The sequence below is a fragment of the Pinus tabuliformis genome, chromosome 2_2, assembly GCF_031772625.1.
Source record: "Pinus tabuliformis cultivar Carrire ecotype Pingquan chromosome 2_2, CPIR1, whole genome shotgun sequence".
Taxonomy (NCBI): Eukaryota; Viridiplantae; Streptophyta; class Pinopsida; order Pinales; family Pinaceae; genus Pinus; species Pinus tabuliformis.
In genome coordinates this window covers 686,922,009-686,948,995 of record NC_142300.1, presented here as the reverse complement: position 1 = coordinate 686,948,995, position 26,987 = coordinate 686,922,009, and the positions used below count along the sequence as shown (strand labels likewise).

The following is a 26,987-nucleotide window of genomic DNA, read 5'->3' as shown; positions in this document are numbered from 1 at the left end:
GGTGATTTCTCTTCCATTAGTAATTGCTTGTAAGGCTTTTTTACTTTTTTAGATTAGGATCTTCTTTTACTTAGATTATTAGTGTTCTTCTTCATCAAACAACTACCAATCCATGAACATAAATAGACAAGAGACACATAATATAGGCTATGAGCTGTTGAGAATTTAATAGGGCAATGAATATGCTAATTCTCTTAATTTGATAACTGCTTGTGTTACCTTTTACTGATTAGCTTTGTTTTTTAGTATTCCAATGTGTAATACATCAAACAACTTACCAAAACAGTAAGAACAATGACACAGTGTATAGGCTACAAGCTAGGGCCAAAACCCCTCCTCTTGAGGGGGAAACCTGTAAATCTCTTCTTTATCTTTCAGATCTTTCAATTGATGAATACCATGACCTAGACTTAGACAAATACCCTCCAAGATCAAACAACTTACCAAAACAGTAAGAACAATGACACAGTGTATAGGCTACAAGCGAGGGCCAAAACCCCTCCTCTTGAGGGGGAAACCCGTAAATCTCTTCTTTATCTTTCAGATCTTTCAATTGATGAATACCATGACCTAGACTTAGACAAATACCCTCCAAGATCAAGTCTACCACGACCTCCCTGTAGATCTAAGATTATGCTCCCCAGCAACTGCTGCTGCTTCTCTAGGAGACTTCGATCTCCCACTAATAGCCTTCCTCTTGACTTCGCTTCCCTTGATTTGAGTCCCAGGGCTAGTAAGAAGCCCTAAGAGACCTTCACTTGCCTTCCCTTCTCTTCTGCTTCCAAAATCAAACCACTAGAGATCCCAATGCAGAAACCCTAACTTCGATCTTCCCAGAAGAATAGAATAGGCCCAGAAACACTTCGACTTCTTCGACTTCCTCTTCTTCACACTTCCTTCTTTGACTTCTTCTTCTTCTGCTTCTTTGCATAAGAGATGAGTGAGTGAGTGATCCAAATGGAGGATGAGTTCCTCTTATATATAGGCTTCTTCAAGGTTGGACATGGCTCTTCATGTAGGCCGACTTGACAGCTCATTAGGCCGACTTGATCTTGGAGGTATTTTGACACTTTAAAGACAAAATAATTTTTTCTTTACAATTTACAATGTGCCCATAGGGTCTTCAATATATGACAATGACTCTTATACCTAGGACAAACCCTAGAAGCACTCAATGGGTGCTTGACCTATAAAATAAAAGAACTTGAGCATGAAACCCATGCTCCAATAATAATAATAATTTCTTTTTCATTTTATATTTACAAGAATACATTTCATACTTATGAAGACCGAACCTAGTTACACATTTTTCAACATGAGCCAGGGCCAAAACCTCTCACTCTTTGAGAGGAAAACCCGCACAAATTCTTCTTATAGAGATTCCAATTGACGAATACCAAGACCAAGACCCTTGACCTATTAGCCACTCCAATACCAAGACACAAGTCCTTTTCTTTTGAGGTAGCACTGGGACCTTCTTCATGTAATAGCACCGAGACCTTCTTCATGTCATAACACCAAGACCACCTTCATGTAATAGCACCGAACCTTCTTTCATGTCACAACTCCGAGACCTTGTCATAAACTTGTGACTTTCTTCCTATGGTAGCACCGAATTCTCTTTGTTGTGGTGGCACCAAATTTTCTTTGCTGTGGTGGCACCTAATTCTCTTTGCTGTGAGATAGAGATTACACTGAGATCCTTACTGTGATATAGCACCGAGACAGTGAGGGGATGTCACTATTGTATCACTGAAACTTTATCTTACTTCCCTGCTCCGATCCGCACTGTAACCTCTGCAATTACACTGAACTGTAGATTCTATACCCTTGTCCGAATCTGTTATGGCACCAAAACTTCTCTTCTCTGAGCTCCAAACGTATCACTTCAATCTTCTATCCAAATTTGTCACTGCAATCTCCTATCCAAATTACAGAGGTATCAAAATTTGTCACTGTATTCTGTCACCTGAATTTCAAAGATCCGAACTTGTTGACTGTATGAAATGCGAACACCCTACATGCATATATATAGTAGTTGTCCCATATAAATGAGCCGACATATGAATTCGAACAGTTGTGTCTCCATTAGGTGAAGTTGACATAAGTTCTTCACTTTATCTTGAGGCCAACTTGTAGAGGAGAAACCCATGAAGCGAGCATTACAATAATAATTTTATTTTTCTTCTTTTCATCATTTACAAAAATCACAATTACATGTCATTATCAAGACCGAACCTAGTTACACTTTTCAACATTCCCTCTTAACTAGGAAGGTATTCATAATGGTACTTGGTCATTCTCAATCTTAAGAATTTCTCATAAGAAGAATCAGATTGATAACCCATCTGTATAGCATCATATCAACCAACATTGTCACATAGCAAGGCCTTGACTAACAACTCTATTTCTCCACAAGATATGAGGTCAATGCTGGCGAGACCAATGATTTATAGACACCCTTATCATTCTCTCCTAGAACATACCCCACCCGCATTCTCAGGGTGTGTTCCATCAAGACTATTCTTATCTTGGATTCCCAGTCCTCAAAGAATATCGGTCCTCTACTACTACTCTTATCTTGGATGCCCTATCTCATCCTCAAAGAGCATCAGATGTCAAACATTTACCCAATCTTCCATTCTGTCTTCTCAAGTGAAGACCAGAATGATGTGTCTATCTCTCCCTTTCAATTAGGGAGGACATATCTATTCCAATAAAGGAATGTACTCATTCCTACGAAAGGAATGTACCTAGGCTCCCTCTTGGCTTAGCAATTTTTGCTTCCAAGTTTCTTCCAAGTAAGAAAACTTGTTTCCAAGCTCCCTCTTAATTAGGGACCTACAACAGCTCCTCAGGTGGAGATGATGGGACAATCAACTGCTTGAAGAACTCCTTCCTTCGATGTCATGAATTTCTTCTTTGTCACGGAGTCTTCATCTTTTGGGACTTCTTCATAGGGCACATACCATCCATCACTTTCATCCATGAGTCAGTGATGTCATCATTCCTTTCATCAAAAAGCGATCCATCAGTCTATGTCTGGCCTTGCTTCATGTCTGTAAAAATTTCTCATTTCCCACCCCGGTTTTCAGTTTCACCTTATTTCTCCCATATAGTTAAATGCCCTTTCCCATATCCATACATTCAACAACTGAAAAAATAAATTTTTGCTGAAAACACAAATTCTGGAAATTTTATAGAATGCTGGAAAATGCATAAATAAAAATCAGCAGGTACAAACAGCGATTTAACACATTTGAACATAGTGAATTTTGGTCAATGTGACCCTGGAAAAACCCCCTACAACTCTTGGGAAAACCAGTTCAAGAGCTTTTTCTTATTTATGAAAAATGCTTTTACAGTGAGAAATATTCAGCAAAAAATCAGCAAGCAAATTTTACAACTTATCTCGTTTTCCGTGCCTCACAGCGAACTGGAAAATACTAGCAAACAGCAAAACAGGACATCAATAAATGCTGTACGGCCTTCTCAATTTTCATGTCCACTTTCAGCCTTAAATGCTGCTGTACGGCCTGCAATAAATACGCTGTACGAACCTCGATTTGCATGCAGAAAAACAACAATACGCTGTACGGATTTCCTTGGAAAATGTGCCAGCAAATTGCTCCTCGATTTCTGTGCAAACAGCTGTACAGATTTCTAGAAAATCGTGCCAAAATCTGCCTTTCACTGTGTGCTAACTCAGCTGTACGGATTTGCTAAACTGCTGCCTTGGAATGTGTGCCAAGCTGCTGTCTCCTTCTCCTCCCTGTCCAGAAATCTCCCTTGCTCTCTTGCTCTCCTTCTCTCAATCTGTTCATGAAAGAATGAATGACCTTTTCCTCATTTTCCTCCTTTAATCTAACCCTAAGTGACTTTTGGGTGATCCTTAAATCCAATGGCTGAAATAGATTGAGATCCAGGGCTGAGATTAAATGCTCATTTAAATCTCACTTTCTATTTTTTAATTCACCTCACTTTAATAAAGACCCACTTAGTCATTTATTTCCAAAGTCACTTTTCCTTTCTAATTTTTCATTGACTTTAATAAAGTCACTTTAAAAGTAGACTTTAGTAACTTTATCACTTAAAGTCACTTTTAAATTAGATTTGACTTTATAAAAATTATAAAGTCACTTTAGGAGAAAAATTAAATTCTTTTTGGACACTTTTCCCTAGGCCAAAGATCAAAGCCTTAGGGAACCACCTGTCCTCCGGTACCAAATTTCAACAATGTCATGTTGCCTTCTTTATGCTATCTTCTTCAGAAGGATCTTACATCCTTCTACATGATCTTCTTGGAAGACATCCACAATACTTCCCTTGGCAGTCCAGCATAAGCCCATACAGATATTTGTTCAAAAATAAGAAATGAACACTTGAATCAAAATTATCTTTGTGATGGTCTTTCATCATGACATTCTTCTTGTAGGCATCAACATCTTGCATACATGTTGACATATCTCCCAAGAATATTTATTCTCAAGGGTCTCTTTCTTTTTCCGAGTCCATCGGAGTTTTTAATTCTTCCATGGAGATATCCTAGTCAAATCTTCTTGGTCTTTCGGATGTTGATTGCCTTCTTCCATGGTTGCATAGTCTACGATCTCTTCCTTTCTTTCTTCACACATGACATTCCCAAGAACTTCTAATCAAAGTTCTTCCAATCACCTCATATTCCATATGAGTACATATTATGTTGATTTCATCTAGTGTGACTCATGCCTCTCTGTATCCTTTCATAGGAGGAGATCCTTTTCCTTTGATCATGCTTCTCAAGATAGAGCAGTGATCCATGTTACCTGCAAACATACGACATGACTTTATAGTATTGAATACAAGCATACATACCTCATTTACCTTTAGGTCATCTAGGCTTCTTTGAACACCTTCTTTGATTGAAAAGAACTTCAACCCCTTGATTTGCTTCATCTCTTATGTCATCATAACATCATCCCATGAATTCCACAAGTTGGAGTTCATGATGATACACTTGCTTCCTCTCTAGATCGTTGAACCTTCCGATGAGGATTCCATCAGAGAATCTTGAGGATCTTTCATATCCCTATCCAACATATGTTTCCTTTTGACTGATGTATGAGACTTGTCCTGGATGACTTCTTCCTTTCCTTAAGTTTCCAATGAGGTTCCCAAGAGCTATATCCTTCATGGTTGACTGCCATAGATTTTGTTCCAGCTATCCTTCATGTTTCCCTATGGTGATGTCATGAGCTCTTGCTTCTAATGCTTCTATGATGCCACAGTGCATTCCATCATTTATTATAGCCATATCCTATAACAAAAGACTTAGGAACTATGAAATGAACTTCGGTGAGGAAGACTATCTCAGTCATAGTAGAGATCTCTTATTTCCTCTTTTCTTGGACGACTTCTCTTCAACTTCCTCGGTGGTATGGGCTTCTTCTCTTCCTCTTTTGTTATTGTGCCCTTCGAGCTTAGGGCAATCTTTCCTGTAATGTCCATAATTTTTACATCCATAACATTGAATATTAGTTGTGTTCCTTTTTCCTTTCGACAAATGTTTGAACACTTTTTTTGCCCTCAACCTATCTTCTCCTATCTTGCTTAGAAACCTCAAGTTGTTGAATGTGATAACTTTCTTATCCTCATAGACATTTGTTACCTTGTTCATTAGTTAGTGCATTTAGAACAAAGGAGATCATTTCCTTGTCTGAAATAATCTCTCCCAGATCTTGCAGTTGAGATCTTATGAAGATGACACTATATCCTTTGATACCTTTAATTTGTGTAGATCAGATGTAAGTGATATGACCTTTCTTATCACATCTTCAGAGAATAGTTCTACCAACTTATCATATATCTCTTTTGATGACTCCAATCCTGCTATATAGGGAATGATGGGACCAATGAATGATTTCATAAGAATCCCTCGAGTCCTTAGATCCTTTTCCATGTATTCAGATAGTACTAGACCTTCAAATGGTTTGGAGAATTTTCTATTGATAAGAAAAATGACTTCATTTTCTTCGAGGACTATTTCTATCCTCCTTTTCCATGCAAGGAAGTTTGATGGACCCAACTAGCTTATAGATGTCCTTGCAAAATGAAGTCATTTTACCAGATTTAGATTATAGAATAAAAGATACTTACTTGTTAAGTGAAGATGAAATTTTCAACTTGATTCCTTTGTTGATGATGATTGATGAAGATGACTTGATGCTCCTCGGATGATCCTATTTTAAGGATAAGGAGGTCCTTGCTTCAATGAGGGGGAGACTGCCTTGGAACCTTTTGAAGATAATGATCAAGCCCTTGATCTTGCTTCTCTTGATTGAATAGTCTACAAACTCTTTGAGGTTTCCTTTGGTGATGATAGAGTGCGGATCTCATAAATACTTTTAGGGTTTTGACTTTCTCTAAGATGATATGATCTTTGTCCTAGAAATGCTTCTCTTGGATGAAAAGACTTCCAGTTGCCTTGATTTGTAGATCTATTCCCCTTGAGTGAAATAAGGCTTTGGCCTTGATTATTTGATTGATGATACTGAGACTTCTTTGGAAGTAAACTTTCTTCTTTGATCTAGGGTTTGATTCTTCAATGTAGATCTTGAACTTTTGCTTTGATATCCTTCGACTTGCTTTGATGCCTTTCTTGAAATTCGATCCTTGAGAGTCTCTTTGATTAGATGCTCTCTTCTTGAATTTATCACCTTAGCTCTGATACCATGTTGAGAAATCTAGGGCATCAAGTTGTTAGGTGATTTCTCTTCCATTAGTAACTGCTTGTGAGGATTTTTACTTTTTTAGATTAGGATCTTCTTTTACTTAGATTATTAGTGTTCTTCTTCATCAAACAACTACCAATGCATGAACATAAATAGACAAGAGACAGAATATAGGCTATGACCTAGGGCCAAAACCTCTCACCCTTTGAGAGGAAAACCTGCACAAATTCTTCTTATAGAGATTCCAATTGACGAATACCAAGATCAAGACCCTTGACCTATTAGCCACTCCAAGACCAAGACATAAGTCCTCTTCTTTTGAGGTAGCACTAAGACCTTCTTCATGTCATAGCACCGAGACCTTCTTCATGTAATAGCACCGAGACCTTCTTTCATGTCACAACACCGAGACCTTGTCACACACTTGTGACTTTCTTCCTGTGGTAGCACTGAATTCTCTTTGCTGTTGTGGCACCGAATTCTCTTTGTTGTGAGATAGAGATTACACCGAGATCCTTACTGTGATATAGCACCGAGACAGTGAGGGGATGTCACTGTGGTATCACCAAAACTTTATCTAACTTCTCTGCTCCAATCCACACTATAACCTTTGCAATTACATCGAACTGTAGCTTCCTTGTCCGAACTCTGTTATGGCACCGAAACTTCTCTTCACTGAGATCCGAACGTATCACTGCAATCTCCTATCCGAATTACAAAGGTATCCGAATTTGTCATTGTATTCTATAACCCTAATTTCAGAGATCCGAACTTGTTGATTGTATGAAATGCGAACACCCGACACACATATATATAGTAGTTGTCCCATATAAATGAGCCAACATATATGAATTCGAACGATTGTGTCCCCATTAGGTGAAGCCGACATAAGTTCTTCACTTTATCTTGAGGCTGACTTGAAGAGGAGAAACTAGTGCTTGTCTTGGAGGGCTATTTGACAATCCTATAGACATATATATTTGTAACATGCCCAAGAAGGGTTCTTCATACATGACATTGACTCTTTTTGACTTTTATGACAAATCCTAAAGGCTCTCAATGGGAGCCATCTAAAAATAAAATCTCTTGCTCATGAAACCCATGAAGCGAGCATTACAATACTATTTTTTTCTTTTTTTCTTTTCATCATTTACAAAAATCACAATTACATGTCATTATGAAGACCGAACCTAGTTACATTTTTCAACAGTGAATCCCTTTTTGTTTGTATTCTTTGACTTCATATCCCTTGGATTGACGCTCGTCTTAACAACCTACAATAATCTTCTTCCATAAAGTATGTAATACATTTACTTAGGGAAACCATCCTTGTGTTGAAGAAGCGTTGGCCTAAAGTGAGAGGAAGATTTGTTGTGGTGATAGTATTAATTTTTCTCAAGTTCATTGATGATATAATTAGTTAAACAATATAGCGTTCAATTTCATTCACCCCAGTAATAGTTAAACAATTATAGATAGAATAGTAAACAATAATGCATAATAGAAGATAGCTAAGCATAATGAGACACAAAGAGTTTTGGTCAAAGACCAGGGCAAAACCCCACAAGGGGGAAAAACCAGAATTGATTCTTCTTCTTCTTAGATATTCAATCAATGTTCAATTGAGATACATAATCCAATATGTACATCCATAAACAATCAAAGTCAACCTTTGACATTCCCAAGTCAACTAAGTCAAATCCAGTCAAATGAGAGAAAAATATCGACTATTTGTTAATAGTCAATAATTTGGTCAAAGCGTTGAATTTCGGCCTCCTACACCTCGGTCAAAGGCTCTGCAACTTTCCACTGTCAACCTCGGTTGAAGTCATAGTCAAAGCCTGTGGTCAATGCCCAGAAAGACAATCCAGACTTTGGCCAATGTAGAAGAATATTCCATAGAATATTCAACCTCTTTCCTCAGTCAAAATCTCGGTCAAAGCTTTAGCCAAATAGTCTTGCAATTCTCTGTCAAAGGAGAGGGAGTTGACTTGCAATCAACCTCAGTCAATGTGCCCAAAATAAAGGTAAATATGCGGTCAAATAGAGTCAAAGCCTTCTTGAAAAGCTCGGCCTCCAAGATAGTCCAAAACCCTTGGTTAAACAAAGTCAAATAGATTAGGTCAACGCAAGTCAAAACAATGAGAAGTATGCTTGTCAACACAAAGAAAAGATGCTCCTTTCACTCCTTTGCACGTGTGAGATACTCTTGCAATTTTAGACCGAATTGATGTGATGTGTTGGTGTCCAAATGGGGGTCAATGATGCCATATTTATATGAGCTGGAGGAGGTGGCTTTTCCACTTGTGGTGTCAACCTGAACTTCTTAGAGATGACTTGCTCAAAGTCAAAATATAAATTGTCTCCATTAATTTGCTAATGAAAATTCCGATTGAAGCTGCCATTTTCAACAAATAGTGGTTAGCTTTCCTAAGTTGTCTCGTGATTGCACTTGTGTTTTAGGGCTTAACCACTTGAAGTGTTGCTTTGGGAGGTACCTGTTGATTTGGGGTAGCATTGGATGTGCTCTAGCCACGAAATTTGGTGGAGAGGTTGGGGCACATGAGATTTCCAATACCCAGAAAGGGTTTGGGCAGAGTCTAAACGGATCATGAGATATTAAAATAATTAATATTTGTAATGAAGTTCCTAAGTCTAAACTTAGGGAAAATAAAATATTAATGTGTATTAAGGGCTTAATCTCGGCCGTTGTTATGTTAACAGGAAAATTATAAGAGGAGGCTTGAGGGTCACTTGTAGAATACACCAGAGTGATCAGTCATTCTATTCTCTAGAGTGGGTTTTGCTAAGAGAGATAGAATTAGTGATCGGGAGATGCAGCTGAGGGGCATTTGAGTACAAAGAGACAGAGAGGCAGAAATAGTGCCGGGAGAGCAACGCAGTAGCCAAGGAGAGTGACGCAGAGCTAGCCAGGGCTCACGCAGGGCGATGCAGAGGCAGTCGGGAGCTACGTAGAGCATGAGAGAGGCCAGCGTTGTTGATGCAGAGGGCTAGAGGGTTGACGCATGGCCTCCTAGGGCTGACGCAGACCCATTCGGGTGACGCAGGGCCAGCGTGAGGCAGAGAGGGGCTGATGCAGTCCAGAGAGAGGCTGATGCTGGGGTTTCTGGGGCAGATTGGTGTTGAGTAGCTGCCATAAGGATTATTCGGGGTTTCAACCGATAGATTTGTTAGAAACTGAGAGGTATTACTACCACCAAGGAAATTCTCTGTTGGGTAGGCCAGTTTCGGCACCCAGATTGTACTCTGATATTGCTTAATAAGAAAACCCTCAGATAGCTGCACTAGTTTTCCCACATTGGGTTTTTCCGGGGACATTAGTCCAAAAATAATGGTGTCATATGGTGTGTTTTTTCTGTTTCTTTTAGTTGCTGATCTGTAAAATGTTGAGCATGCACTAGTGTTTATTTTCAATATTTACATTGTAAATAACTTGTTAAGGAAAATAACAAGTAGGTAGGAATAAATCAGATAAAGTGCATGGAGGGTTTCTAACTAAGTAAATTAGAAACTTCAACAGTGCCAAATCCAACAGTGGTTTCCTTTTGAGGTTGTTTGTTTTCGTCAAGATCCCAATCATATTCTCTAGTAGTATTTTCCATGTTTTGAGTTAGTGTACTTGAGCTCTCATTGTTTGTCTTTATTGGGTGGTGACTTTCATTCCTGTTGTGTCTTTTATCTTCCTTTCTTACTTCACTTGGTGTTTGTTGACCTTTTGTTGTGTCTTGTTGTTCTAGTTCAATGATAAACTTTGTTGTTGAAAATATTCTCTTTGTAATTAGGAATATGAACAATATCTCGTGGAGGGACTCCTTGTGTGATATTGGAGACATCGGTTAACTATAAATTTTAAACCTTTACATTAAAGCAATGCACATATAGATTCTTTATAAAAAAAAGTAAACAATAGCATTTAGACACAATAATTAGAGATTTACCTTAGAAACCCTTAACCAGGAAAAACCAACAAATGTTTAGAGTTGCACCTCTAACTCATTATATTAACTTTACTATTTACAATACAATATACAATATCCCGTGACATCCAAATCCCTAAACCTTTTACTCAAATTAGATTACAACCATATTTCCTTAACTGAAATTAGATTACAATGGCCCAAAATACCACTAGTTGAAAACACCAAAAACAAGCCAGGAATTGAATATAAATCAGTGTTTTTAAAACCGGAACCGGTGACCGAACCGGTCCACCTAGCTAACCGGTTTACCGACCGGAACCGGTCTAACCGGGACTGGTTTGGTCTAAACGAACCGGTTTTTAAAAAATACATTAAATAATTAATTTTTAATGAAACAAAACTATTTTTAAGATGTAAAACCATGATTCCAAGCCAATAGAGACAAAATATGCAAAGTTTGCTCATTTATATACCATGCAAAGGTGAATATATCAAAATGGCACCGAGTGCAATACATATCATCGACAAAATAGCAAAATACATAAGAAATGAGGCTCTAAATGGCCTATAAAGTCCAAAAACAATGCTGCAAGCTATGAGGCCATTGGCCTACTACAAGTCTACAGTGTACACATGATCAATCATCAAGTCCATCACCACTACTAGACACAGGATCATCATCAGGAGCTACATAGACATCATCTGGTTCAGAGTTTGAGGATGCCTCAGCACAAGTCAGAGTAAGGTCTGAGTTACCTATGTGTTTGAGACTGAGTCGTGAAAGAAGTTCAAAGCCAGATCTCTGTAATATTGTTGTGTAATCTGAACTCTCCTAAAAGGGCCTAATCTAGGCCTTGTTGCAGATATTTTCTAGCAGAACTTGATCAAGATATTTAAAACATATTGATGACACCTTGTTGATGGACTGACGCCAGCAACCTGTGGAATAAAAGGTTCAATCACAAAGCGAAGATGCATGACAAGAATTTATTATACAGGAAAGAAGTAATGAATTAGTCATGAGAATGCAGACCTACAAAAAGATCATTGAAACAAAGCCAGAAATCAAAGTCCAAAACATATTAAAGAAGGCCCGTCGTGAAGTTTACAAACAGATTTTGAATTGCACTGTCAAGTACCTCATTTCTCTTTGAGATTTATTTTGTGCTTTTTTGAAATACAAATCATTTCATAGTTTGAAGGACTCTAAGATCTCCATGCAAAAGACATTACAATGATGGGTAGCTCAGCATCTCATAACTCACAGCCATAAATGAGTCTAACAAAATTATAAGTCTGCAAATGAAAGGTATGCATCATGGCTTGATTTACCCACAGTGACCTTAATCAATATTAAAGATTTTGCTTTGGCATCATTCTTAAAAAATTTCAAGGCTTGGAATAAAAGACATGTATCAAGAGGTTGATTTCACAAGAATATGATCAGTCAGATCATAGAACTGTCAATCTTGTTGAAGATTGGCAGCTTCGGTCAGAATTTCGTTAGCAAATTAATGGAGAAACTTAATATTTATGACTTTGGCCAAGTCAGCCTCGTAGAAGACAAGTTGGCCCCACATTTCTGACCAGCATTGACTATCTTCCTTGGATCTGTTTTGACTTGTCCATAAACCGGCCGGTTTAGGACAAAACCGGCCGGTTAGCAATAAACCGGCCGGTTCTGCCCTAAACCGGCCGGTTTTTACCGGTTAGGGCAATTTTCCGGGCAAATGGTGCTGTAAACCGGGTTTTTTTCACCGGTTCTGACCGGTGAGCCTCCCAACCGGCCGGTTAGGCCGGTAACCGGTTGGACCGGAACGGTTTTTAAAACTATGATATAAATAGCCCAATATATTTACTTTTTGGTGGAGCCCCTAAACCCCAAGGCAAGGAAACCTAACTGCCTCCCCTGTGAGCCCCTCATTAAGCTTGACACAATGCAATGCAGAGGACTAATTGTAATATCCCAAATGTAAAATTTGCAAGAAATTCCTTGTAAAATTTTTGCCGTTAACTCGCTAAACAAAATTCACAAATTGAACCATAAAAATTAACTAGCAACAGGAAATATGAATTGCAACTGAAAATTCGATAAAATGTGTTGAAGAATGTAACTAGTGTTGGTCTTCATAATTGTACTAGAGTCAATGAAATATATTTGTAAAAAAAAAATCTTTATTATTATTAAATTGACTTATTAAAGCATGGATTTCATGCTTGGGTTAATTGTCATAGGTCCAACCTCCATTGTAGCTTTTAGGATTTTTAAGTCAAAGTCAGAATCTATTTTTGTCATGTCAAAAGCTTCCTCCATCAAGTCACCTTGCAAGTTGACCTCCAAACTAATATTCTACAAGTCAGCCTTAGAAATTGCTCATGTCGGCTCATTTTTAACAGTTGGAAACAACTATAAATATACATGTAAACTCAGAGAAGGCAAAGCAAGTTCGGTTGGTTACAGAGAAGGATTTTTCAGAGGTTGAAGTGATTTATTGTAGACCGAGATATATGAAGTATGACAGAACTAAAGCATGACTGAACTAAAGCCTGATTGAACCGAAGCTTGATTAGGGCTGCCACCGGATTGAAGTATAGTTAAGGGCTGCCACAAGACTGAAGCAAGACTAAGCTGCCACAGGATCGAAACAAGACTAAGCCACCACAAGACCGAAGCTTGATTAGGGCTGCCACAAGATCGAAGTATGGTTAAGGGTTGCCACACTACCGAAGCAAGATTAAGCTGCCACAGGACCAAAACTTGATTAGGGCTGCCACAGGATTGAAGCATGAATATGCTGCTACAGGACCGAAGTATAATTGAGCTGACACAGGACCAAAGTATGACACCATTGCAAGATTGAAGCATAGTACCAAAGTTTGTCAAGGATTGCAGCGCTGTGTTATCATATTGTTAAGTACAGACTGAAGAACAAAATATTGAATATAGGACTCGAAAATGAAGCATGATGTAACGGGGTTGACTTGATGGATGGAAGAAGTCTTTGGTCTAGGTTATAAGGGTCTTGGTCATCTCGGCTTTGTTTTTGAATCTAATGAAGGAAGAGTTCTTGATTAATCATTAGGTTGAATCTACCCTCATTATATTATCATTTGATCATTTTTGTGGAACCCTAAAAGGTTCTTTGTAAAACCCTAACCTAAGGGTGTGTCAATATTGATTATAAAACCCTAGTCCTTTAGGGTTTGCTATTAATGTCTAGATGAATCCCTAGATCTTTAAGGATTAGTAATATAAGGGTTTATAAGCAAGACCCTTGTGATAGTTGTAGTAAAGATTCTAGAAATAAAACCCTAGGCATATATTCATTTGTCTATTCAAAACCCTTGTATGCTCAACGTTGTAATATATCTAACCTTGATGTATTGTGATATGATTCATGATTATGAAATCCTAGATATGTATATGCGAGTACGCTAACTTAATTATTTTTGGAATTCTAGGGCCTATAATTAAACCTAGTAGAAATTGATATTCTGAGACTTGACGATATTATGATGAAGAATCTAGGGTTTGGAACAAACCCTAATAGAATCTGTCATAAAATATATTTTAGACGTATAGTACTATGATTGGATTATTATTTTGAATTATTGATATCTAAAGCTTTGTGTCTCAAAGTTGGAGTCTAGGGTTTATGACAAAACCCCAGCAAGAAGTTGATGTCTAGCATATAAAAAGACGTATCTCATGAACCTAACTAGGTTTCTCTGTTTAATGTCCAAAGTCTAATAGTATTGACAAAATTTTGATATAGCTAACTTCATGCTTCTATATATTTGTTTTTGGTTGTATCTGTTGAAAGTTGTAACTAGGTTTGTTCTTCATAATGACATGTAATTATGATTTTATGTAAAGAGATGTAAATAAGAAAAATGAAATTATTATATTGACTTGTTTCATGGGTTTCATGAGCAAGGGATGTTGTTTTTGAGCCAAGACTCCCATTGAGAGTCTTTAGGATTTATTTGTCATCTATTCATAAAATATAAGGGTCAATGTCATGTAAATGAAGTCATGTTACACTTTATAACAGGTCATCTTGTCTATGTAAAGTATCCTCTAAAGAACTTGTCACCCAATCTCTTCAAGTCGGCCTACAAACATTGAAGAAGTTGCCAGAACAAGTCGGCCTAAAGACCTAGTGAAGAGGGGTATAAATAGAGGAACTCGACCTCCATTCTAGGCAAGAAGTTCAATCTCAATTCAGTGAAGGGAAGTGCAGAAGGAAGTGCGAAAATGAGGCAGTGAAAAGAGTTTTCTCTAAGGCTATAAAGGACACTCTTCTAGGGCAGCGAAGAAGGATCTTCTAGGGTAGCGAAGAAGTATCTTCTGGGGCAGCGAAGAAGGGATCTTCTGGATCAAGCAAAGGAGGCAGTGAATAGGTTTCTTTTGGGATAGCGAAGGAAGGAATCTTTTGGGGCAACAAAGTAGAGACCGAGTTTCTCTAAGAAGACCTAGAGACTGAGATTCTCTAGGGCAGTTGTGAAGGTGCAGTGTAAGAAATAGAGACCGAGTTTCTCTAGAAGGAGCAAGGAGCAGGTCTAGAAGAAAGGCAGAGGAAGGAAGACCAGGTTGGTGACAAGGTTCTTGTAGAGGATACTAGAGTCAAGGGTCAGTGTCATGGTCTTGGTACTTATCAATTGAAGATCTAGAAGAAGAATTTTGATTGGGTTTTCCTCTCAAGAGGTGAGAGGTTTTGGCCCTGGCTGGAGAAGCCTATATCCTGTGTCACTTGTCTTTATTTATTTTGATAATTGTCTTGATGAAAAGAACACACTAATAAGCTAACGAAGTAAAAGATCATAAGATAAGAAGTACAAATCATATCACAAGCAATTATCAAGTAGAGAAATTGTTAGCATTGATTGCCCTAGATTTCTCAACATGGTATCAAAGCTTAGGTGCCGAAGATAAGAAGGGGAAGACAAAGCAAGTTGACACAGAAGGATCGATATTCAAAGAAGGAATCAAATAAGGTCAAATGTTAATCAACAAGTTCAAGATCTACATCATAGAAAGCCTATATTGAAGAAGGAAGCAAGAAGAAAGAACGAAACCCTAGAAGTACTTCAAAGATCATCACATCATCAAAGTATCGTAAATCAAGCTCCCTCTCATCAATCACTCAAGAAGAAGGCCCTCTATCAACATCAAGATGGAGGAATCAAGCAACAATCTGACAAGTAAGTCTATGACTATATCCGATAATATCAAAATGTCTTTTGCAAGGAAAGCAATAAGTTGGTTGGGGCTGTAAATTTCCTTGCATGGAAGAAAAGGATTGACCTCAATTTTATTGAGAATGAGGTCATGGTTCACATTAAGGGATCAATAACCCGACCTCCAAAAGAAGATACTCAAGCTCATGTTAAATACATGAAGGGAGAAGTGAGAGCCCAAAGGATTCTTATAGAATCTATAAAAGACTCTGTAATCCCATATGTATAAAAACTAGAAACTGCAAAAGATATATATGACAAACTGGTAGATTTGTTTTCTGTAAGTATCGCAGGAGAAGTAATCTCCTCAAGGCAAGAACTCTACAAACTAAAGATATCCAAGGAAGATGGAATAGCCTCATAGTTCATTAGGATATTGGAAATTCGAGATCAACTACAAGAACTAGGAGAAGTTATGTCTCATAGAGAGATGACCACAGTGGTACTAAATGCACTACCGGAAGAATGGGGTAACTTCACTTCAAGCTTATATGGGAAGAAAGAGACTACTCCATTTCAAGATTTATGGTCACTCAGTAAGATCGAAGAAACCAGATTAAGAGCAAAGATTGATGTCGGACCAAGCGAACAAAATGAAGCGTATGCTACAATGACAAGAAGAAAGGGAAAATTTGGAAAGTTTGGTCCTTCAAAGAGAAGGAAGAACATGGATAAGATAAGATGCTTTGAGTGTCATGAACTTGGACACTATAAAAGAGATTGTCCTAATCGTGGTAAGGACAAGAGGAATAGAGAAGGAGCACACATTACTGAAGAAGTGAAAGAGCCTGAGTCAAAGAAGCCTAAGAATGAAGAAGTAAAAGATCTCTACTATGACTGAGATGATCTTCTTCTCAAGAAGGTACTTTCCACTTGTAAATTATGGTCTTGGTGCAGTTTAAATTAGATAGGATGCATCTCAGTAGAAAATAGCATAGAAGCATTAAGTAAGAGCTCGTGACATGGGAAGCAAAAAATATGTCTGGTACAAATCCTACTGATTTAAAAAATTACGAAGCTCTTAGGAAACCTCATGAGTATTTATAAGATTGAGAAAGTCCAAGGTACCATTATGAATACTTCCCTAGTTAAGAGGGAGTGTTGAAAGGTGTAACTAGGTTTGGTCTTCATAATGACATGTAATTATGATTTTATGTAAAGAGATGTAAATAAGAAAAATGAAATTATTATATTGACTTGCTTCATGGGTTTCATGAGCAAGGGATTTTGTTTTTGAGTCAAGACTCCCATTGAGAGTCTTTAGGATTTATTTGTCATCTAGTCATAAAATATAAGGGTCAATGTCATGTAAATGAAGTCATGTTACACTTTGTAAAAGGTCATCTTGTCTATGTAAAGTATCCTCTAAAGAACTTGTCACCTAACCTCTTCAAGTCAGCCTACAAATGTTGAAGAAGCTGCCAGAACAAGTTGGCCTACATCCAACTGTCAAGTCGGCCTAAAGACCCAGTGAAGAGGGGTATAAATAGAGGAACTCAACCTCCATTCTAAGCAAGAAGTTTGATCTCAATTCAGTGAAGAGAAGTGCAGAAGGAAGTGCGAAAAAGAGGCAGTGAAAAGGGTTTTCTCTAAGGCTACAAAGGACACTCTTCTAGGGCAGTGAAGAAGAATCTTCTGGGGCATCGAAGAAGAATATTTTGGGGCATCGAAGAAGTATCTTCTGGGGCAGCGAAGAAGGGATCTTCTGGATCAAGCGAAGGAGGCAGTGAATAGGTTTCTTCTGGGATAACAAAGGAAGGAATCTTCTGGGGCAGCAAAGTAGGGACCGAATTTATTTAAGAAATAGAGACCGAGTTTCTCTAGAAGGAGCAAGTCTAGAAGAAAGTCGAGGAAGGAAGACCAGGTTGGTGACAGGGTTTTTGTAGAGGATACTAGAGTCAAGGGTTTGTTGATTTGGTGTAGCATCGGATGTTCTCTAGGCCTCAAATTTTGCAGGGAGGCTTGGGCACATGTATTCCAAAGAACCCAGAAAGCATTTTGGGAAATTCCATCCAGAAACAATTTTATTAAAATAATTAATATTTTTAATGGAGTTCCTAAATCTAAACTTAGGAAAATTAAAATATTAATGGGTATTAATCTAATTTTGGGTGTAACTTCTAGAAGAAGACGAGGATCAAGCCAAAATGATCTGAGCCTTTGATTAGGAGTTAATCTAGGCCGTTTGTTGTCCAATAGAAAGATATAAGAAGGGGCTTGAGGGTCATTTGGAAAACACACCGAGAGATCAAGAAATCAATTTTCTGAAGTGAGAAGTTCTCAGGAGGAAATTCAATTGAGGAGATTTCTCGCAGTTGAGGGGCAGGGATAGCATCTGGAGAGAGATAGATTTTCTCAGCCGGAGAATCATCAACAGAGAGCGGCAGAGAGTAATCCAGCAGTGGAAGCGCTGAGCCAAGGGGTTGACGCAGAGCCACACAAAAGCAGCGCAGAAGCCAAGAGGGAGTCCTAAATTTACAGAGGGAATTCGAGTTGCAGAAGCCGGGAGCCGGGGTGTGAGACCGAGAGGCAGAAATCGAATATCCTGGGCAGCAAATCGACCAGCCAGAGGATTGCTGCTGTCCTTGACTCCTTAGAGAGCTTGATGCTGGGCTGACCCAGATATTGCGTAGAGGTAGCTAGAAAAGCCGGGGGCAATCATTCTGGGGTTGGATCAACTGGGATTTCCAGTGATAGTGTGCGGTAATCTCACAATTCTTTCTGCCAATATTTCTCTCTTTGTAATTGAATAACCTGAGAGGTATTCATAGATGTATTTAGAATTTGCTACTGCTTAATAACAATAAACCCTAAGAACTGCTGCACTGGTTTTCCTGCATTGGGTTTTTCCGGGGACATTTGTCCAAAAATAACGGTGTCTATTGTGTTGTATTTTCTTTATTTCTTAGTCTTTTGTTTCCGCTTATAATTTAATTAAGTGAAGGCTGCAGTGTATCTATTACGATATTTTTCGTAGGAAACTACAAGTAATTTGTTTAAAGGAATTTAACAAATAGGAGTAATATCATCAGTTGCTGCAATAAGGGTTCCCGTTGTGGAATTTTCACAGGGTCAGTGTCATGGTCTTGGTACTTATGAATTGAAGATCTAGAAGAAGAATTTTGATTGGGTTTTCCTCTCAAGAGGTGAGAGGTTTTGGCTGTGGTTGGAGAAGCCTATATTCTGTGTCACTTGTCTTTATTTATTTTGATAATTGTCTTGATGAAAAGAACACACTAATAAGCTAACTAAGTAAAATATCATAGGATAAGAAGTACAATGCATATCACAAGCAATTATCAAGCAGAGAAATTGTTAACATTGAATGCCCTAGATTTCTCAACAGTACCTGCTATTAAAGTTTTGCAGAAGATGTTCGTATAAGCATGGTGAAGGAAGCATATGAATGAAGCCATAAGAGAAGGAAGTTGTTGATTTCCCTAAGTTAAGAGGGAGCCTAGATAGAAGAAAGAGTACATCTCCCCAGTTGAGAGGGAGGGAATATTATGATAGTCATGTTAGACACCTTGAAAAAGAAATTGGAGAATGAACTGGTGCTACTAAAGAAATGAAAGAAGAAGAAAGCTTCCGACAAATTGAATATGGATAACTTGATGATGATATTAGCAGCATCTGAATAATTGAGGACTCCGAAGGTTTGTGCTTACTTGTATATTTGAAAGTTTATTATTGATTGGGGTTTGTGTTTGTACAGGTAAAATCCCTCCACAAGAATATTGGACACTCGGGAAGCTTGCTTGGATAAATGGATATATATAGTTTGATAAGGAGAGTTGAAGCATCTAATTGCAGATGATTGGGAGGACATCTGGCTGGCCTATGTGTGTTTGATGTCTAGATCCTGAAGAGGGAGGGTGGCGTTGGTCTTGGAGCTCTGACCTTGGATACACACCTAGATCCCTGGGTTGATGGTTAGTTAGTAAGCCTGATGGTACCTAGATTGGTTGAAAGCTTTAGTCCATCTTAGTCCCACCCGGATAGATAACCCTGGTCAGGTTTCTAGTTTGAGGCACTGAGTGTGCCAAATTTTTTTGTAGTTCATGTTCTTTTGAGATCTTCCATGCACCTATGTGTAATCATGAATACCCCCTAGTTAAGAAGGAGTGTTGAAGAATGTAACTAGTGTCGGTCTTCATAATTGTACTTGAGTCATAATGAAATATATTTGTCAAAAATAAATCTTTATTATTATTAATTTGACTTATTAAAGCATGGATTTCATGCTTGGGTCAATTGTCATAGGTCTAAACTCCATTGTAGGAGTCAAAGTCAAGATCTATTTTTGTCATGTCAAAAGCTTCCTCCATCAAGTCACCTTCCAAGTCGGCCTCTCTAGTCTGAGGCACTGAGTGTGCCAAAATTTTTTGTAGTTCATGTTATTTTGAGATCTTCCATGCACCTATGTGTAATCATGAATACCCCCTAGTTAAGAGGGAGTGTTGAAGAATGTAACTAGTGTCGGTCTTCATAATTGTACTTGAGTCATAATGAAATATATTTGTCAAAAATAAATCTTTATTATTATTAATTTGACTTATTAAAGCATGGATTTCATGCTTGGGTCAATTGTCATAGGTCCAATCTCCATTGTAGGAGTGAAAGTCAAGATCTATTTTTGTCATGTCAAAAGCTTCCTCCATCAAGTCACCTTCCAAGTCGGCCTCCAAACTAATATTCTACAAGTTGGCCTAAAAAATTGCTCATGTCGGCTCATTTTTAATAGTTGGAAACATCACGACTCACTTCCACAACTCTATAACCAGGCACATAGATTCTATATGCTTTTGAATCTTCACTGTATCCAACAAATACACCCTTCTTCCCGGAGGTTTCCAGTTTATTCCTTTTCTCTTTAGGAACATGAAAATATACAGGACAACCAAAAATTCTAAAATGAGAAACATCAAGTTTCTTACCAGTGAAGACTTTCTCAGGTGTCTTGAAATCCAAGTTTTGATGAGGGCTCTTGTTTGAACATATACAACAATATTTGCGGCTTCTCCCCGTAGGAACTTTGGTTGACCTTGATCATGAATCATAACATGGGTGGCTTCCATAATAGTTCGATTCTTTCTATCGACAACTCCATTCTGTTGAGGATTGTATGGAACAATTGTCTCCCTCTTAATACTTGCTTCTTTACAAAAGTTATGGAATTCATTTGATTGATATTCAGTTCCATTATCAGTTGTCAATGTCTTGATCTTCTTTCTTGTATGATTCTCCACCAATGTTTTGAGAATATAGAACCATCCAAATACTTCATCCTTCTTCTTTAAGAAATAGATCGAAGTTTTGCGAGAGAAGTCATCCAAAAATATTACATAGTACACATATCCTCCCAATGAGGTCACGGGCATAGGACCAACCATATTAGAATGGATCAATTGAAGAATATCAGATGTCTTGCTTTGACTAGAAGGCAATGGTCCCTTAGTATGTTTCCCTGCTGCACATCCTTGACAAACTCCTTTGTGATTCATATGAAATTCGAGCATCCTTGTGACCATCTTCCTTACACTTGGTAAGGCTTTGTAATGTATGCGAGCAAACCTTCTATGCCATAACTGACATAGATGTGTCATTTGCCAAGGCTCCCAAAGGACTTCCCCCAACTTGATAAAGACCATCCACCTTGAATCCAAGGGTAAAAGCATCTTTGAAGTCCTTATGCCATGCAAGTACCTTCCCATCAATGAATGCAACCTTGAAGCCCTTGTCTTCCATCACATAAATATATACCAAATTCTTCTTTAAACTAGGTACGTACAAAACATCCTGAAGATGTATGGTTTGCCCATAATTCAAATGAAAAGATACATATTCCATCCCTTTCACTAGGTAGGTGGCATTATCTCCAAGAATGATATTAAGATTAGACTTCCTCTCAACCAAATTTGAGAGAACCTCCTTATATCCAGTGAAGAGCCTTGAGGCTCCACTATCAATTAACCAATAGTCCAAAGTATTCGGGGGAAAGGCAATGGACAAAGCAGAAATAAGAAAATATTCAGCCTGATTTTCAACAACATTATTTTCATCATACCTGGCATTTCCTGCTTTCTTGAGAGGTCGTTGGTTTCCTTCTCGAGCAGCGGAGCATTCCTCTTTCCTTTATTGTTCAACCTGTTGTTCCTTTGATTGTTATTGCTTTTGTAATCGTTGTTGTCATCCCTTGGAGGATTTTTCTTGTTAGGACACTCTTTTGCATAGTGGCCAAACTTATTGCAATTAAAACATCTCCCTTTGCCTTTTCCTTTGAATCCCTTCTTGAATTTTTGACCTTGTCGTTTTGAGTTAGATGGTCCAACATCATTCCTTCTTTTAGCATGTGCAGAGAAGGCTGTAGGTTCTTTTCCATTGTAAGATTTGTCCCTCTCCATCATTCTTATCTCTTCTTGAGTGCATCTAGCCAAGATCTCATCAAACCTTGGTATCCTGTCATTATTAAGAATAGTGGTGGTAAATGTCTCCCAAGGCCTTGTGAGTCCTCCAAGAGCAATGAGTGTAAGTTCCCTTTTCTATACTTAGTCTTGGCAGCAACAGGTGCACTTGAAGGAGGCTCCACCACTTTTCATTACATTATTAAGAATAGTGGTGGTAAATGTCTCCCAAGGCCTTGTGAGTCCTCCAAGAGCAATGAGTGTAAGTTCCCTTTTCTATACTTAGTCTTGGCAGCAACAAGTGCACTTGAAGGAGGCTCCACCACTTTTCATTAGATTATTAAGAATAGTGGTCGTAAATGTCTCCCAAGGCCTTGCAAGTCCTCCAAGAGCAATGAGTGTAAGTTCCCTTTTCTATACTTAGTCTTGGCAGCAACAGGTGCACTTGAAGGAGGCTCCACCACTTTTCCCTACACGTATTCCAATACATCATGCTCCTCCAAAGTCATCTTCCATGCATGATAGTCAGACTTGTCATTGAGCTTGCCCTCAATCTTGAAGTAGGAGGTGGCCATGGAGACTAGTGTTTGTCAACAAATATCTTGGTGATTGCTTTTTGTCTTGCTCGGGCTTATCCTCACCTTAGCTTTGATACCATGTTAATTTTAGATAACAATGGCATGTTCTATGCTTGCAACAATTACTTCAATGTCATTTTATAAGCCTAATGACAATTCCACTTTAATTTCCAATAGCAATCACATAAACCATTAATTTACATTTTTTTTTCCGGGGAAAATAGAGTTCGTAATTTCTATTAAAAAGAAGATAATAGAGATTACATGTTGTAGATGCCAAAGCATATGCAGTAGTGTGGTAAAAAACCACTTACAATAACCAATACTTCTGGGAAGTATGCAGATACAGCCCTCAGACAGGGCCTCCAGAAACAGGGTATGTAAACCCCAACAGGAGTATACACCAACCCTTACAAGCTAAGAAACAGGTATGTATCCCCAACAGGAGTATACGCCTACCCAAAATAGCTAATAAAAACAGTAAAATAAACAAAAGCTCCGAAACCGGGTATGTAAACCCCAACAGGAGTATACACCAACCCAAAACAAGCTAATACAAAACAGTAAATAAACGATAGCTCCAGTGAGATGCGCAGAAATGATGCAACCAGAGGGAAGAGGCACGAAATGGAGCCATACCCCCATCCCCTCAACTCTCCACCAATAACCCGCAGAAATCCACACATCTATCCAGTGAAGCCAGAAAAGAAACCAACCATAGACAGCCATAGAAGAGCGGCACGAATCGATGCCAGATCCCTCAACACTCTCCAAAGCTGCAATGGTAGGCAAGCAGAGGACCCAAAAAATGAACCCAGCAACAGCAATGGCGCCCGAACAGGTCCCATTATGAGCTGAGGCGGGTCAGATCGGGGGCAGAGGCGGCTAGGGCAGCCACCTCGCCCCCATGAAGGAAGTCGGGCCCGAAACCCCAGTCCCCACACAGCAACGCTGCACAAAAGTTCAGAGGACAAAACCCCCTGCAGGAACTGCCAAGTCGGTGGGCTGTTGATGCGCAGAGAAGCTCAAAGAATCAGAGGAAAATAGCGCCGCCGCCGCTCAGTACAAGACCCGAGTCACCGTAGAGGAATCACCGCAGGTAGCAGGTCACAAAACCCCGGATCCGCCGAAACCACCAGCTGCAGCAAACCCCGTCGAAGATCAGGTGATGGTAGCCTGGAGGTCGACCAGATCCCCCACCCGCGGAAGGTCCTGCCGCCGCAGGCTCAGGCAGCAGCCAGAGCCAAGAGAAACCCTAGGTTGGCCGCGCTCCCGTCGCTCTCCCAGCATCTAGCGTCCGCTTACCATTAATTTACATTGACAGTAAATGTAGATAGAACATAAATAATAAATGCAGAAGACAAGCCAAGACAATGAACACAGAGATTTGGCTAAAGCCAGGGAAAAACCCCTGAAGGGGGAAAACCCTTAATCAATCCTTCTTATTAGAAAATATCAAATGTTCAGCAGAGAGAATATCCAATAGAGTACAATGATGAAAGTCAAAGTCAATGTGACTTGACCTTTGCAAAGTATCCAAACCAATATCCAACTGATGAAGTCAAAGTCAAATCTGATAAGCTTGATGAAAGTCTGCAATTCTGAAAAGTCAATAATAGTCAATGTGCCCTAACCAGTCAACGGTCAACGCAACAGTCAAATAACACTTCTTGAGCTTGGTCAAAGTCAAAGATACTCTGCCGGCCTTGATGGTCAAACAGCAGCAAAAGCAGTCAACAAAAATGGTGGTCAAACCTGTTCAAATGATGAAGCCAACCTGCGGTCAAAACAATCCTCCAAGCCTGCGGTCAAACCCAGTCAAACAACACCTTCTTCCTTAGTTTTTGTGCCAAACAGTGCGCCCGCTAGGACAGCCCATTCCCTGGTCAAATCGCAGTCAAACAGTCCCTCAAAGTCCAAAGTCAATGCTGGTCAAAGTTTCCTCAAGAACAGAAAATCAACACAGGTCAAATCAGCTCCAAGAGAAACTTGCACGTGTGGAATGAACAACTGTCTCAGATGTACAAATCAATCAGATGAGGAGAGAGAATGACGTGTGTGACGTGCCAAATGAGGTTGAGGGTCTCCTTTATTTATATGTGCTAGAGGGGGGTCAAGTTGTCTAATTTGACCCCAAGATGACCTTGACCAAATGTGCACCTGTGGGCTTGACATCAAAAAAATATTTCTCCTTGTCCAAATTCAGTGCTTTCAGGGTCAATTTTGGCCCTCTTGAAAAGAGGATTTTTGTCCAATAATTATCTTCGATGAGCTGCCCAAAGTGGACTGTGTTACACATCTTAACGCTTACCTCTTGATTTATATGGTTCTGCTTTTATTTTGTCTATTTTTTTTCCTTGCTTTTTGTTTTTCTTGAAATGAAAATGGCTTCAACCTTTGGAACTTCAACAAAAATGCAAAAGAATTTGCAAAGCCTGAAGTTAAGTTTCCTATCAAAGACTTTGAAGAGAAGATACTACCAAAGTGCCATCAGGAGAGGAAAGAGCAAGAAGTAACCACCAAAAATTTTGTGGCATATCTGCAGAAAGTTGCTGGTCCAATTGGGTCAAAAAAATCCAAATGAGAGGAAACTAGTTGTGTAACAGAATGTGTGAAGCCCAGGAAAAAGGGCTCATCTCTGAGGATGATTTTGATGAGAGCATATCACAGGAAAGCTCAAGAGGTAAGATATGGACTATAATAGGATTTTATATTGTCAAGTATCTTCATGAAATTTTGTAGATTACAAGCACTAAACTACTTAAGCATCTTTGGGAACCTTTCTTAGGTGTAAACAGGAGAAGGTATGCTTTTCACATGTCAGTGTACACAAGTGAACATTATTTTGCTCACAGTAATAATTTCTGCAGATGCTGTTGATGATGTTGAAAGTTGTAACTGACAATCAGGTGGTCTCTGAACCCCAGGAGATGTCCTAGACTCCAGAAATAAAGAAGGTGAAAGCAATATGGATAATGTGACTAGGGAAGAGGTTGGTCAAAATGGATGCTTGAATTTCTGTATTTCCTCATCAGCTGACACATCATCAATTATGCCAATTGAGTGAATCTGTCTTCTTGAACAGTTGAAAAAGAGCCTCAAATTGGAGGTGCTCACTGGCACAGGCGAGGTGAATTCCTATGCAATGGATTCACAAGCATCTCTAGCTAGTGTTCAACCCAAAACAATGCTTCTTGATGAGAATTCAAGTGTTACAGTTGCATCACAAGCCAGAAGAGGTGATGTTGAATCAGATCGTAGAGCAAGAATATGTAGAAATTTTAGGAAATTTCTTTAGTTCTATAGCCCTTCCAGTTTCAGTTTACTTTGCATAAGTTTAATGCCCACAACCCCAAACAAGTAAGTCCGATATATAAACTATTTTTCAAATTATAAGAGAAACATCCAGGACTACTCTACTCCGTTTAGTTTTCCGCTGATAAAGAAGAAATAACACAAGCTCACACAGAATTTTAACACATTTGTACACAGTGATTTTTGGTCAACAGTGACCCTGGAAAAACCCCACTAGTGGGAAACCAGTTTACGGAGGATTTTATTATTAGCTTCTTCTTAGGAAAATCTTTACAACATTGAAGACAATAAAATTGTACTTGTCTCCATTGGAAAGAGTGTTACAGGCAGTCCTCTTTCTCTCTTCTGCTGATGAGCCTCCACTGTACTCTGCTGACAGAATTCTGGGTCACTGTATGGCTGGAATTTCTCTGAAATTTTAGCCGCTAAACTGTTCGCTATTTCCTGAAAATTCGTGCTTATAAACTGACTCAGACTGACCAGCGTTTAATGCCTCAAAATGCGTGCTGTCTGTCTCTCCTTAAAGCCTCAAAATTCATGCTGGGTTCCGAACTTCTGCCTGACTGGTCTGCAATTTTTTTCTCAAAATCTGCACCGACATACTGCTGAAACCTTAACAATTTTGAGCCTTCACAAATCTCGGGATGCACAAATTTTAAGTTTCTGCTTCTCTGCTGTAAGTTCTCTTCTCCTTCAGCTATTCTCCTCTTCTCCTTGCTCTCCTCTCCAACTCTTCACAAGTAGAATAATGAGCTTCTCACCTTTTTCTCCCTTTTTAGCTCTCATTAGATAAGAGAA

The 26,987-nt window shown here is 38.8% G+C and overlaps 1 long non-coding RNA gene across 2 annotated transcripts; it reads left to right on the top strand.

Annotated features, from left to right (window-relative positions):
* The first annotated feature begins 24,272 nt into the window (after positions 1-24,272).
* LOC149194521 (uncharacterized) lies at positions 24,273-26,704 on the top strand. Of its 2 annotated transcripts, XR_016255091.1 has the most exons (3): positions 24,273-25,557; positions 25,745-25,866; positions 25,960-26,704. It is a non-coding gene; the product is annotated as an uncharacterized LOC149194521 (long non-coding RNA). The 2 variants fall into 2 exon arrangements; XR_016255092.1 differs by lacking the exon at positions 24,273-25,557 and having other exon boundaries at positions 25,623-25,866.
* The last annotated feature ends 283 nt before the right edge of the window (positions 26,705-26,987 follow it).